This window comes from Mauremys reevesii, linkage group 5 (genome assembly GCF_016161935.1).
Source record: "Mauremys reevesii isolate NIE-2019 linkage group 5, ASM1616193v1, whole genome shotgun sequence".
In the NCBI taxonomy this organism is placed as follows: Eukaryota; Metazoa; Chordata; order Testudines; family Geoemydidae; genus Mauremys; species Mauremys reevesii.
In genome coordinates this window covers 87,494,507-87,506,859 of record NC_052627.1, presented here as the reverse complement: position 1 = coordinate 87,506,859, position 12,353 = coordinate 87,494,507, and the positions used below count along the sequence as shown (strand labels likewise).

General features: G+C 43.5%; 1 protein-coding gene across 6 annotated transcripts in view; it reads left to right on the top strand.

Moving 5' to 3' along the window:
- The window catches only part of CRACD (capping protein inhibiting regulator of actin dynamics), a 224,358-nt gene that overhangs the window by 98,669 nt on the left and 113,336 nt on the right, over positions 1 to 12,353 (top strand). For 5 of the 6 annotated variants that reach the window (XM_039539500.1, XM_039539498.1, XM_039539501.1 and 2 more), the window contains exon 3: positions 6,216 to 6,334. The gene's annotated coding sequence lies outside the window, so the exon portion shown is untranslated. Of the gene's footprint in view, positions 1 to 662; positions 783 to 6,215; positions 6,335 to 12,353 lie in introns of those variants that run through there. The other variant, XM_039539499.1, reaches the window with a different exon arrangement.

The window sequence follows — 12,353 nt, the reverse complement described above, 5'->3', positions numbered from 1 at the left end:
GAACTTTTGGAGGAGGAAAGCAACATTCATGGGACTGTGTGATGAGCTCGCCCCAGCCCTGCGGCGCAAGGACATGAGAATGAGAGCTGCCCTACCGCTGGAGAAGCATTTGGTGATTGCACTGTGGAAGCTGGCTACTTCAGACTGCTACTGATCAGTCGCTAACCAGTGCGGAATGGGAAAGTTGACTGTTGGACTCCTGTCGATGGAAGTTTTCAGGGCCATTAATCGCATCCTGCTCCGAAAGTCCGTGACTCTGGGCAACGTGAGTGACATTGCAGTTGGCTTTGCACAAATGGGCTTCCCTAACTGCGGAGGGGCGATAGATGGCACACATTCCAATTCTGGCACCAGACCACCTAGCCACAGAGTACATTAATCACAAAGGGTATTACTCAATGATTCTCCAGGCGCTTGTGGATCACCGTGGGTATTTCACAGACATTAACGCAGGCTGGCCCGGAAAGGAGCATGACACACATCTTTCGGAACACTGGCTGGTTCAGGAAGCTGCAAGCAGAGACTTTCTTCCCAGACCCGAAGATCACCCTAGGGGATGTCACAATGCCCATTGTGATCCTGGGAGACCCCGCCTACCTCTTAATGCTGTGGCTTATGAAGCCATACATGGGACACCTTGACAGCAGCAAGGAGCGGTTCAACAACAGGCTGAGCAAGTGCAGAATGACTATTGAGTGTGCTTTTGGCCATTTTAAAGGCCTGCTGGCACTGCCTATATGGGAAACTGGACCAGGCCAATGACAATATTCTAATTCTTATAGGTGCGTGCTGTATGCTCCATAATATTTGTGAAGGGAAGCGGGGAGCTTCACTCAGGGCTGGACCAGGCTAAGCCCCTGGAGGCTGAGTTTGAGCAGCCAGAGACCAGGGTTATTAGAGGGGCGCAGCATGGGGCCATAAGGACCAGGGATGCCTTGAGGCATCAATTTGAAGCTGAAAGCCACTAATTTGTTGCTACACTTGGGAGTGCAGTGCTTGTAATGCTATGAGGTGATTGTGTAGACTATGCAATATGAAGGTTTAAGAAAATTGTCTGTTGCTTTGCAGGGCTCTATTTGCTTTCAATTAATGGAATAAAGATTGCTTTCAAACCAACACAATTCTTTTATTAAAAAACAACAACCAGAGGAGAGAGTCAAACAAAAAAAAACACATCAGCACTGAGGGGATGCGGGAAGGGAAGGTCCCAGGAGGAGGTGGGGTCCCAGGATGGTTAAAGATTTGTGTATGTCCAGGGATCATATCCAACCTTCTCCTTTGGAGTACAGTGCAGCGGGTACTGTATTTCAGCAGGGCCAAACTGCAGAGGGACGGGTGTTGAGTGCAGTGGGTACTGGGAGTCCACAAGGCTGGACTGTGATGGGGCAGGAGTGGAATGCATCAGGTACAGACTGGAGCCAGGAAGTTGATAAGAGTGTGTTGGCAGTGTCTGGGGGTGCATGGGAAAGAGTTTTGTGACAGTGGCTGCAGGGGAGGGCGGGCGTGGAGCTGCTCAGTTTGAAGAGCTAGTGTCTCCTGGAGCATGTCCACTTGGCACTCCATAACATTTAAGAGCCGCTCCGTGGCTTCATTCTGGCGTGCCGCGTTCTTCTTTCAGTCCCTCTTCTCACTGTCCTGCGACTCCTTCAATTCCTATTTTTTGGCAGTGGAGTGCATCATAACATCACGCAGAAAGTCTCCTTTATTTCTTCGTGGCTGCTTTCTAATTCTGCGCGGCCGTTCAGCTGCTGATAACAAAGAGGGAGGCTGGGCTCCCAAGATCATCTCTGTGAAGTTTAAACGCATTTTACAGAAGCAGTATTGTTTGCAACATAGACAACGCTGATTCGGTGCTTTAAAACACAGTCAATACTCTCACAACTGTTGCTAACTGGCTGACCCCAGGCAAAAACACATGAGCAACAAGACGCCTAAAATGGTGAGTAGCTGCAGGGGCAGGTTAAATCGGTCTTCCCGGACCCTGCTGTATACTGGGCATATGGCTCTTGGGGAGAGCCAGCACTGTGGGGTGGGGGCCGATAATCATTCCTGTCCCCACACTTTCCACAGGCTGTGTTCATTATGGAAGATATCTCGCTGCTGAGGGTGAGCAGAGAATCAAGGGAGAGCTTTCTCCAAGACTGCAGCTTCCACCTGGCCCTTATGCGGCTCGCCTGTGTGCAGCAATGGTCCTCCCCTTCCCCCGTGACGGCACAGTGGCACTGGAAAGTTACTGTTAATGGGGCAAGAAACAAAGCAGCTCTGCCAAAGAACCTGCAGCAGCGGATTGCTCATTATCTCCATGAGAGTTTCCTGGAGATCTCTGAGGCAGATTCCCATGAAGTGAGGAGACAATTAGCAGTCTGTTTCACCACTCAGACTAGGCATGTGGTGGTATGTGCATCATACAGACACAAGCCTGCTTTTTGAGACCCTCCTGCACCCAACAACTCGCTTCAGCGATTCCCAAAATTAAATCCACTTACCAGAAGCCTCCTCTCCTGTTTGCGCTTCACCAAGATCCAACAGCTCTGACTGGCTAGCCTCCTCCAGGATAGAAAAGAGCTCCTGGCGGCATGCATCTCTGACCTCCAAGTCATCCTCTGCCTCTGCGTCCTCTCCCCCTCCACATCCTCATCCAAGATTTCCTTCTCCTGGTTCGGTCCACTCTCAACTGGCACGCAAGCCACTGAAGTATCCAGGGTGGTCTTCGCAGTGGAGGTGGGGTTGCAACAGAGTATCGCGTCCAGGTTTTTGTAGACCTGGCAGCTCACAAGTGCAGCACCAGAGCGGCGGTTTGCCTCCCATGCTTTGTGGTAGGCATTCCATAGCTCCTTCACTTTGACCCTGCAGCGTGTCTCGGTCATGTCCCCTTTCAGTCATGCATCGTGAAATCTGTCCATAGGTATCATAACTCCTACGGCTGGAGTGCAGCTGGGACTGGACAGCCTCCTCTCACCAAATGCCGATGAGGTCCAGCAGCTTGGCATTGGGGGAGACCGTCTTGTACATGGAGCAGGGCATGGCCACCTAGAAAGATGCACTGAGACCACTGCACATGTCACTGAGCAAACAGAAAGGGGACTTTTAAAATTCCTAAGGAATTTATGGGGTGGGGATGACGGTTGGTCACCTGAGGGCAGGGCAGTAGAGTTCAAACTGATGACCAGAGAGGCAAGAACAGGCATTGTGGGACACTTCTGGGAGGCCAATTGCAGTGCTGTAATTGACCAGGGTGTCTACACTGGCACCACGGTGCAGAACCCTCGGTGGAGAAAACTGTACGCCTCTCGTCGGGGTGTGGGTGTTTTTTGTGTTTTTTTTTGTTTGTTTGTTTTTACAGTGTTGCAACTGCACAGTTTCTGCACACTAAGTGGCTTGGCAGTGTGTACACCTCGGTTACAACAGCTGAGTTACAACACAGAAAGCCGCTTTACTGCACAGAAACTTGCCATTGTAGACAGGGCCTTAGGGATAGTATTAAATTAGTCTGAAGTTCTGACAGGTTTGAGTCATCCTTTCATCCTTCGAAGGTCACCAATGGGTGAGGATTTCAGATGAAATCTAAAAAATAGATGAGATCCTACCTGTTCTACATGGATAGATGGTAAGAACCAAATTTTCAAAGCAACCTCAACCTGTCTTCCACTTGCAGGAAACAAACAGAAAATGGTCAAATCACTGTATGTGCTATTTTTGAACACCGTTGCTTATGCCTAGAGAAAATTTACATATATGAAGCCCAATTTCTGTTTCACTTGCACACACACATGGGATTTTTCACATCTAAAGTTGACCAATTGGATGCATAAGTACTGGTGCTCCAAAAATTCTACACTCAAAGTGCACACAGTTTTTTTTTTTTAAATTGGCCCTAAGGTTCCCATGATTTTTCATATTGTGATGCATTCTCCATGAGACTATCCTTGAAGACCTCTTGAAAGCTGTGGGTGGTGCAGAATGCAACTGCATGCCTGCAACCTATAGCTGCAGAAAATATGACTCCAGTTTCTGACAAGTGGGCAGGCTCTCTTTTGGCTTCCAGATGCATTTCCTGTGGTTGACATTGAGCTAAAAGTCTTGTGTCTGTTTGTGTCCTGACTATCTGAGAGACCACCTCACCCCCATTAGCTATAGCAGCAGAGTACTTGAGCTAACAGTCCCACAGTAAAACGTCTGCAAGCTGGTGGCATGGTGTTCTCTGTAGATTAGATTGCCTTCAACTGTTCATTTATCCCCACTTTGTCCAGCAGAGCCTGATTCTGCTGATATTTAGGGCACATTGTTTGTTCTTAACTCTTCTATTCCTGCTTGTTGCCTGAGGATGATGAGGGTGATTGGATGGACTGGTGTACAGCAGACCCTACCCGATAGCTGCTATAATGTGGGTATGAGTTATGGTTTCTGTGGAAAACCTATATTTGAATTTTCTAGAATTTTATGTCATTAAATTGTGATGCAAAACATTGTCTTAAAAGAGGCGGTTTTCACCCCTTCACATAACGCAAGAACCAGGGGTCACTTGATGACATAAATAGGCAGCAGGTTTAAAACAAACATAAAGAAGTACTTTTCACACAACACACAGTCAACCTATGGAACTCGTTGTCAGGGGCATTGTGAAGTCCAAAGGTATAACTGGTCTCAAAAAAGCCAAGATGGTCAGGGATATACTGCCATTATGGACACACAAAGAAAACTGACTGCCACAAGCTGGCACTGGATGACAAGGGATGGATCACTCAAAATTACCCTGTTCATTCTCTCTGAAGCATCTGGCACTGTTGGAAGCAGGGGCGGCTCTAGGCACCAGCAAAACAAGCTGGTGCCTAGGGCGGCAAAATCTAGGGGGCGTCCCCTGCGGCCTGGGGTGGGCGGCAGGCTGGGCCGGCGGACCTGCCGCAGTCATGCCTGCGGGAGGTCCACCGGAGCCACGGGAGGACCGGACCTGCCGCAGGCATGACTGCGGAGGGGGCGCTCGTCCCGTGGCTCGGCTGCACCTCCCGCAGGCATGACTGCGGCAGCTCAAGCGGAGCCGCCGGAGCCGCGAACCGTCCGCAGCCGCGGCAGGTCCAGCCGAGCCACGCGGGACCAGCGGTCCCTCTGCAGTCATGCCCGCGGGAGGTCCGCTGCTCCCGCGGCTCCGGGGCGCCTCCCGCGCATGACTGCTTGGGGCGGCCAAAAACGTAGAGCCGCCCCTGGTTGGAAGACAGGTTACTGAGCTGGATGGACCATTTTTCTGATTCAGTATGGACATCCTTGTGTCCTTAAATGTTTCTTTTTAGGAAGACCAGAAGGGAATGGCACAGCATGCATTTATTTGAATTTGAAAATTTTTACAATGTAAAATTAGTAAATGAATCTTTTAGATCAAACAGCGAATAAAGCATTACATGTGCTTAGATGTTTGTGTAATTTTTCCCCTCAGATTTTACTTGTTAGTTTTCTTCTGTTTAGCACTTTCCTACTTATTCATCCATTTAATTAAGTACTTTGAATAAAGCTGGTTGAAACATTTTTCCGCACAGATGGCTTTTTGACTAAATAGAAATTTTCACAAGAATATGTTTGGTTTTCATTTAATTTTTTTCTTGTTTAGGTTGTCAAAAACTGGAGAAGCTTTTGGTTTCAGGTTTTTATTTTTTCAGTGAAACCCCCTAAAATTCCATGAAATATTACAACAGAAGCAAAATATATATATCTTTCTGTAACTTTTTAAAGCAAATAACATATACATTTCTGACAACTTGTGTTTTTGAAGAAAGCACTTGCTTTTATTAAAGCTATGATGAAAAATAATCTAATTTTAAAAATTTGATTTTTTTTATCTTGAGAAATTTGAGGCCAACTACTGCCATCATTACTCTGACAAAACTCCCATTGAAACCAGTGTAATGTTTTTCTTAAATGAAAATGGATTTAGAACTGCAGGATTTGGTTCTTTTGAAGGAAAAGTAAGAAAGTATTGCCAGTCAGTGAGGGGAGAAAAGACTATTTTGTATGATATTCTGCCTCAAATGAAAGTAAGAAGTTCATACAAATCTCCCTTGTGTAATATTTTTCTAAATGGTTTGAAATGATCTAGCCAAGAGATGTGACAGACCGGACGTATTCTATTCATAAAGCACCTGCTTCATACGGGAAGATGTAAAACATTCTAAGGGTATTCCAGTAAAGATTGAAATAAAGCTCTCTTTCTCTTTTTCCCTCAATAGTTGGGAAGAACATCACTGGCAATGCACCTTACTTTCTGATATCGGCTACTAAAGACAGCTCCCAGTTCCAGAAGAGACTCTAATAGGAGTATATAACAACAATACCCAGCTTAAGAAAGGTAAGGAAATAATTGCTCTCCAGGTTTTGAATTGATACAGTAAGGAATATCTTGGTTTTAACAGTTCAAGACATTGGGTGGAGAGGGAGATGTGAGAGAAAGTAGATGATGATTGATGATGAAAGGATGTGTATTAGCTATTTATGCCTTGAGTTGTAAACATACAAAACAAGAAACTCTAACTTCATGCTCAAGGTAGAAAAGCATGCAAATGTGTGTGTTGTTGTACTTCCAACCACCACCATATATGGAATCAGCCAAAAGGGTCAACATGGGCTATCCAAAGGTTCAGGAATGTCTCAGATCTCCTGTGCAACTCTATTTTGCTGAGAGACATTTTTCATGTTTGCAGAATGTGTCACCATTGGCAAATTATTGACAAGAAGTGATCCATCCTTTTAAAACCTAAAATACTGATCTGCACTTCATTTCTTAATGAAGGATTTTAGATTGACTAGTGGCACATAAAATATTCTTAACTCTCTTTCCCAGCGCCATCAGCACTAACAGGAAGAAGTTGGAAACAGATAAAACTTATTATAAATGTTTCTAATTAAGGTGAAATGACAATAACAGAGGATAAATACTTTGCACACCTCACTTCATATACTTTCCCATATGGAAAGATCATATGAATTGTACATGGTAGTTTTTAATATCTCTATAGTGTATATTTGGCTAAGCTTGCAAAGACTTCACACTCATCTTGATGTCATTTCCGTGTTAATCTATCTGTGTGCCTGTATGTAATGCGATAACTTTTGAATGACACATTAAATCAATTCCAAAATTTCAGGTAATATTCTAGGCATTAATAGCGAGAACCCCACTGATTTGGGGGGAAATTGAAAAACTAAAAAGAGGAAAAATGGGGACCCATGTAGCCCTTGCCATCTGTTTAGCACAGCTAACAGCTTCAGTCACCTCTACAATTGTGTATCGATCAAACCACTGGCTGATGGCACCCAGGATAGGTGAGCAGCAGACACCACCAATCTGATTGACTTAATGACTAGCTTGTTACCATTCACAGTTTTCACATAGTTAAAACTCATTACCAACATTCCTTAAAAGTACATTTAAATAAATTATGCTGTTATCAAGCAAAGTTTATAATATGATCCTCCCCCCCCCCCATTTTTCCTGTTACAAGGTCATAACATTTCCCTCCATAAAACTTAATGCAGAGCACACTTAACCTGTTCATGCTGAGGTTGTAATTAGGGTTTAGAGTTATTCTGTGAGGGAGATTAATGTGTTCTGTGCAGTGTTTTCTTATTAGTTGAAGGCAGAAGGAAGTTCCTTGTGAAGATGTGGAGTCTGTCTCCCTCCATAACTTTGTGTTTCCATGCTTTTTAGGATTTGTGTAAGGGTAATATCCCCCTTAGCCAATTTTTATTCCTTTTTAAATGAAGCTTTTGTTTATACATAAACAATATGGTAGTTTGCAAGTAGCACATATTTTACTGTACTCTAGCCTATATAATACCACACATTTTTAAATAAAATACCTCTATGAAAGAGGCCACTTTCATATTAGTTTGTGTATAACACAGTATCTCATAAGTATTATATGTAAAACATACACTACTTATTCCGAATTTGCATGTATGTTTAATAGGTTTTTGTTCCATGAGTTAATAAGAGTTTTCTACTATAAAATGTGCCCCATAGTCTTTCCATAAAAAATTCTGTGACAAGAACACGCTGCTTTATACTATAGAAAAGAAGAGGCAAAAATGTAACGCTGAATAATTTATACATTTTTGAATCTCCACATTGTTGTTAATGCTCTTTTTTTATTTGTATATTCAAATGCATCATCTTATTTTATTCATTGTATTATGTTTCTATTGTCTTTGATGTAGTTGTAAATAATTTTTTATTTTAGTATGAATTTTTTTTGATGCTTTGTTTAGCTCTAGTTCCATCTTCGCTCCTTTATTTATACATATGTTTTCTTGATTCTCAGCCTACTATTTCATTTTCTTTCTCAATTTAACAGCTGATGACTTCAGGCTTGTTTTGCTTGTAGCGCCTGTCCTGATGTTCCAAAAGCTTAAAATTTCCTTCTAGGCATTCTTTCTGCTCTTCCATTCCTTGAGCAGGTGGAGGAATAGAAAAGCCTTCATTTTCTTCAACTCTAACATTTTACTATCCCCACACATTATTTATTGTCACCCTGCCTTTTAGAGTGACTGATTAATTTAGTTTGTGTTATCCTATCTCTAATCACTATAACCCGCTCTTCTCTCCCAGAGCCAGGGATAGAATTCAGGGTTCTTGATCACCAATATTATACAGTAGATTAATAAACAGCTGTGTAACCCACTATGAAAATGCATGTCAAGTCTTCCACAAGTGAGTGATCTATGCAGGGGCGAACAGTTATTCTGCATAGGCTGCAGAGATGGGTGGTGGGTTTGGGGGACCATCCAGTCCACGGCCCGACCACTTTTTGACTGGGCCAAACCTGAATGGTGTTGCAACCCTGTGTGCCAGGTCACAAAACAACTTGCTCAGATTTGGAGAGGATGGATGAGATGCCCATGGGCTGGGGGGGCAAGGGTGTCAGGCTGCTGACAGGGGCATCTGAGATGGGAAGAGGGAAGGGAAATCTGTGCCCCCCACTTTAATGGCATCCTGCAGCCCCTGTTCTGGTAGCTAAACAGAGAGTGGCTAAGTTAGAGATCTGAAGGGGTTCAAAACCCTGCTTCTGATCTATGTGGGAGGATGCTATAGTTACATGCAATTCACACAGTGCAAAGATTATTTTAAAACACATTTGTATTTAAAAACTATGATAGTCTGTAAATTATGGTCTGAATCACCAAAATACACATTTTACATTTAGTTCATTTGTTACACGGTTTGCATGTTTAACCCACCGGTCGGGGGTGGGGGGGTTGTATCTCCTGCTGTGCCCAATCCACAAAGGATATGAGCCTGTGATAGCTCTCATCTTGAGATAGTGGCTTTTTAGAACAAGCTGTAAAGGGTCATGCTTTTATCTCTAGGGATCATAAATTCAATCCCTGGTATTTGCCAAGTTGGTGACTCTCACTTGCAGTGTAGCAAGTTGGCATGTTTGAGGATGAGAGGAATGCTTCATGCTGGCCCTGAAGGGGAGAGAAATAGGCAGGTCTACATTACACCAGCAGGAGAAAACACCCTGCAGCTCCCCCTGGCTTTATCGAATTTCCAGAGATCTATGAGGCTACAAAATGTTTGGGGAAGTGAGTGATGACAAAGCCGCCTTCACCAAAGTTCCCTCTAGCTGACAGGTTATATTGTCACTGCTAAACATGGAGGGCTGCTCTTGCTGAATTTACTTTCAGTAATTTCTAAATAGGGATAAAATAAGAACAAAGAAATTACCAACACATGTCAGAGCCTCTCTCATAGAATATCAGGGTTGGAAGGGACCTCAGGAGGTCATCTAGTCCACCCCCCTGCTCAACGCAGGACCAATCCCCAACTAAATCATCCCAGCCAGGGCTTTGTCATGCCTGACCTTAAAAACTTCTAAGGAAGGAGATTCCACCACCTCCCTAGGTAACCCATTTCAGTGCTTCACTACCCTCCCAGTGAAATTTTTTTCCTAATATGCAACCTAAACCTCTCCCACTGCAGCTTGAGACCATTACTCCTTGTTCTGTCATCTGGTACCACTGATAACAGTCTAGATCCATCCTCTTTGGAACCTCCTTTCAGGTAGTTGAAAACAGCTATCAAATCCCTCCTCATTCTTCTTTTCTAGAGACTAAATAATCCCAGTTCCCTCAGCTTCTCCTCATAAGTCATGTGCTCCAGCCCCCTAATCATTTTTGTTGCCCTTCACTGGACTCTTTCCAATTTTTCCACATTCTTCTTGTAGTGTGGGACCCAAAACTGGACACAGTACTCCAGATGAGGCCTCACCAATGCCAAATAGAGGGGAATGATCTCATCCCTCGATCTGCTGGCAATGCTCCTACTTATACAGCCCAAAATGCCGCTAGCCTTCTTGGCAACAAGAGCACACTGTTGACTCATATCCAGCTTCTTGTTCACAGTAACCCCTAGGTCCTTTTCTGCAGAACTGCTGCCTAGCCACTCGGTCCCTAGTCTGTAGCAGTGCATGGGATTCTTCTGTCCTAAGTGCAGGACTCTGCACTTGTCCTTGTTGAACTTAATCAGATTTCTTTTTGCCCAATCCTCTAATTTGTCTAGGTCCCTCTGTATCCTATTCCTACCCTCCAGCATATCTACCACTCCTCACAGTTTAGTGTCATCTGCAAACTTGCTGGGAGTGCAATCCACGGCATCCTCCAGATCATTAATGAAAATATTGAACAAAACTGGCCCCAGGACCAACCCTGAGGCACTGTGCTTGATGCTGGCTGCCAACTAGACATGGAGCCATTGATCACTGCCCGATGATCTAGCCAGCTTTCTATCCACCTTTATAGTCCATTCATCCAGCCCATACTTCTTTAACTTGCTGGCAAGAATACTGTGGGAGAGCGTATCAAAAGCTTTGCTAAAGTCAAGGAATAACATGTCCACTGCTTTCCCCTCAACCACAGAGCCAGTTATCTCATCATAGAAGGCAATTAGGTTAGTCAGGGATGACTTGCCCTTGGTGAATCCATGCTGACTGTTCCTGATCACTTTCATCTCTTCTAAGTGCTTCAAAATTGATTCCTTGAGGACATGCTCCATGATTTTTCCAGGGACTGAGATGAGACTGACTGGCCTGTAGTTTCCCAGATCCTCCTTATTCCCTTTTTTAAAGATGGGCACTACATTAGCCTTTTTTTCCAGTCATCTGGGACGACCTCCGATTGCCATGAGTTTTCAAAGATAATGGCCAATGGCTCTGCAATCACATCTTGAAGAGTGCTAACACAGGAGCAACTTCAGAAGACAGTTTCTCCCTCTGATTCCTAGACAGTGTAGCTCCTCTTCTCCGTGGCTTTAGGGAGCTAACCACAGAGGTACACGAGATATGTTAAAAAATGCTAGGAATTTAGCACAAAAACTACATTTAGTGGCAGTTAAAATTGTGTCAAGAATAGAGCTGTATGAATAACTGATCTTTTGGTTTGGTGGCTAACCTGAAAAATTTGGGGAAAAAGTCATTTTGGTTGAACAAAAGTTTGGGGATTTATTTTGTTTTTCAGAGTTTTTATCTTAATGTTTTTAAATATAATTGAAGTAAAATTCAAAATGTAAAGTCATTTTGAATTGAAATGTTGAAATGCTTTGTTTAGAAAATGTCATAATGAAACATTTTGACTTTTTAATTTTTTTCCAGATGAAACAATTTGCTGAATTTGACATAAATTCACAAAATGTTTGTCAAACTGAATCTGTATTTTTTTCAGTGAAAAAAAGTTTTATCTGAAAAATTCCACCCAGGCATCCAAAACCTGGGGGGGGGGGAATGGAAAGTGGTAATTAAGGAAAGACTCTCTTCTCTATAATTAATTTACTGTGGGAATTTTAGAAATTTTAATGTAACAGCTTCTAATCAGACAGAAGCCAATTTTGGAACACACCTTTTCTGCCATTTTAATAAGAACTGTTGTATCTGATTTTTTTTAACATCGCTTTTGATAGCATTTCTTGGTTCTAATCAGGCCTTCATTTCTTTTACATTCTACCCTGTTAATAATTAGAACTAAACATTTTGTTCCTACTTTAATGCCATAGTCGCAAGCACAGTGCCCATGCTCACTAGAAGCAGGGAGCGGGAAGCCCCTTGCCACAGTATCTGGTGTCCTCTCTTAATCCTTTACTTCACTGGCTTTTGTGCCCACTTTATTCCTGGTGTAACTATATTGTTTCATTGGAGTTACACTAGGGATAAGTTTGGCACATTATCTCTTGTGCTGGGCCCAAGTTTCTAAGTCTGGCTCTGGATCTTAGTTTTCCTTAATATGAGGTTGTTCACAGTTGGTCTGTTATAGACAGAGGCTGTAGTCACAATGTTCAGATTGGATCTGGATTCCAATGTTCAGGGGTCTTCTGATGC